Raw genomic sequence first — 3271 nt, 5'->3', positions numbered from 1 at the left:
AAACGTTTTCACCATTGCAATATTCATACAGACAATATGATAGACAGGGATATTGCGGAAGCGTTATCAACTTGTTCATAATTGAGTAAACGACAGTTAATAGGGAGTCATATTCTGAATTTTTATGTAATATTTTCAATTTGGTATCACTATCTGCATATATTTTTGGCAAGAAAAATGTTTATGCCTGAACAAAATCCCCAGAAAGATGATCATTGTACTGTGTGTCTAGACTGATACTTTTAACTGATTATTCCGAAATCTGCAGTCTTATCTAATTACCGCTATTTATTTTCATTCTGCTGTTGAATTCAAAAGGTGTATAAAATTATTTACAAATAAATCTTTGTCAAAATATCTTTCTTATTTACATGCAAATCAAGTGATTTGTTCATTCCCAAAACAAAAATTTGTTATAAAGTAAAAAAAGTCTCTCATATTTCAGTGTTTATCCTTATTATTATGTTTTTAAGATTGACCACAATTTATATTGATAAAGCATACAGAACGTATAATCATAGATTCTAGTTTCCTTGAAAATGTGTCTTAATTTCAGCTTAACATTTTTTTTTTGTTCTGTTTATGGATACTTTTGACATAGTTTTGTTGCTTTGTTTGGGAGACCTTATTGCTTTCTTTACAACCAGGAAAAATACAGAAGAATTAGTACAGTTCGTATGTTTTAGATTGTATACTATAGCTTTAATTACATGTACTCGGTTTCCTTAATTTTTTTCAACCTATGTTTCAATAAATCAATCGCAAACAACACGTGCTCACTATCTGCTTGATATCAAAGCTATTTATATGATTTATGCCAAAGGATAATTAAATTTTTACATACACATATCAATTTATTTTTTTATTAATTATATAACATCATTTACATCTGAATAGTTCGTACCTTTTCAATATGTTTTCAGCTTATTTTTTTTTCAGATACGTAACATCTGTCGGTGAAGAATCGAACCCCCTGGCATCTGTTTTATAGTTTTAAATAGGGAACCAATGGACATTTGCCATTTTTTTATTGCTATTAATTGAAGACGTCTAAACCATATAACCATAAAAATGAGGTACTTCATATTTTTACAGGGAAACATCGATTTGCCCACTTTATTATTAAAGATGTTAATTTTATCTTAATTTACACACAAAGACGACGTTGCTAACTTGAAACGGGGGGGTGGGGGTAAATTCTTTAATATTCTTTTTTCTTTCTTTCTATTTTCTTTTTGAGACACAAATTTCCATTTTTTAGCCAAGGACTGCCTCTAAAAAGGACTGAAACATTGTAAGTTTTATAAAATTTAATCCAAGAAACCTTAAATCCTATAACAAATCTGCATGATTTTGCATCCAAATAAGCGCCTTTATTTACTACATCATATTTGTCGTGATTAGCATTGAAGGTTTTGCTTTACTGTGTTGCAAGCAGTCAGAACCATAACCCTAACACTATGTCATTTACCTGTGTACATTAAATGATAAGTACCAATGTGTACACAATAAAAAGACTAGAAAATACTTGCATTTTTGTTTGTTTCTTTGCTTGTTTACTCCCTAGCTTCAAGAATTTTTTCTTTCATATTGAGACACCACCGACAGCCAGATGACCCCAAATTCAGACTTGTATTTTGCAGTCTTCCAGCAGTGGTGCATATCTCTCATACGCTCTCATCCGAAGATTGGTTTACTAGTATATTTTTGGCAGTCTCCTTACCCCTAGCTGCAGATCTGTAGCTCTCCGAAAAAATATATTGATAGACCGGAGAGCTACAGTGCCACCCGTTGAAAAAACTGTATATTTATTGCTCACAAAAAAGTGCGCTCGGTTCTTGATTAATTCGTCAAAATTCTCACCTCAATTGCAAAAATAGAATATTTCAAAAAATTCCTTTCTCCTCCATCAAGTACTCGCGTAGTTAACATCTGAACGAAGCATATTGGACCGAATTATCTTGGAAACCAAAATGGCAGTATAAATAAGCGAAATTTTCGATGATTACAATATCAGGGTCAGGAGGACTAATTACAACAATTATGTGGAATGTTTGGTCGTGGAGACAGTGAAAGAATATGTTAGGAACATAGGGTTAGTTATATTTTGAGATTACAGATTTAAAAACATGGAGAAATAAATCGAGATCCGAGCGCACTTTTTTGTGCGCAATAAATATACAGTTTTTTCAATGGGTGGCACTGTAGCTCCCCGGTCTATCAATATATTTTTTCGGAGAGCTACAGATCTGCAGCTACCTTACCCCGTGACTGTAGAGCCAAAATATTGCAAAGTATCTCTGGTACGTTAAATTTTGAATGTAAACCTTCATGAATTCTTACCTCAAGTATTCCTCCTTGAAGATATATATAAAAATGATATCGTATTGCAATCCCTCATATAAATGACTATAAAAATAGTCATATTTATATGTTAAGAGATAAAATAAACAAAAGCCGATATATTAATGATACAAGGTTTATTTGATATATCCATTAATATCGTGTATTTCGCTCCCTTTAATGTTCGGCATTCTTTAACAGACTAAACAAATGTATTTTAGTAAGGAAATAGAGACCATCTCCTGCGTTTTGGCATAAAATCGATGTACGAGCTTTTGCCAAATTTTTTCCATTAATCTGCGAGAAAATTTTCCAAATAGAGATGTATTTGTAAGATGTAGCGGTGTCGCCAGCAAGGAGTCTATTTGAACATAACACATTTTGTTAAAACGCAAACGTCAAGCAATTTTTCATGGAAAGAGCAGATTCTTTTTATTTGATAAATGAGCCACAATTAACGTGCTAAATTGAGATTTGCTTGGAATCATCGTATTTATTGACTTTTTATGACGAAGAAGAGCTTTAAACAGAATTAGAAAAGCGGTAAGAGAAACGCGATATTATAGTGTGCCTTTCTTAAAGAAACGAAATACTGTCTGGTATAAGCTAGACGACTGTTGGCCTACTGGCACATCCATTCATACTTGAAAAAAAGACAGCCTTTTACTCTTTCTCTATCTTGCAAAAGTATCGAGAAATTTGAAGAAGTATTATCTCGGAAAATTTCTATTTTGGAAAATGCACAACCTTTTTATTGAACATATATGAAATTGTTCATATATTTATATGAAAATAAAAATTCGAGATGTTTATGGCTCATATCTAAATATTTATTTTAAACAAATTATATAATCGATGGTTGAGTCAAACAAAACCTATATTACAGAATTACACACTTTATCGAGCTCAGTAAGCACTAAACTGTGTA

Source organism: Saccostrea cucullata, unplaced genomic scaffold (genome assembly GCF_032062105.1).
Source record: "Saccostrea cucullata isolate Sc308-1 unplaced genomic scaffold, CSIRO_AGI_Scuc_v1 ctg349, whole genome shotgun sequence".
In the NCBI taxonomy this organism is placed as follows: domain Eukaryota; kingdom Metazoa; phylum Mollusca; class Bivalvia; order Ostreida; family Ostreidae; genus Saccostrea; species Saccostrea cuccullata.
This window is presented reverse-complemented; position numbering follows the sequence as displayed.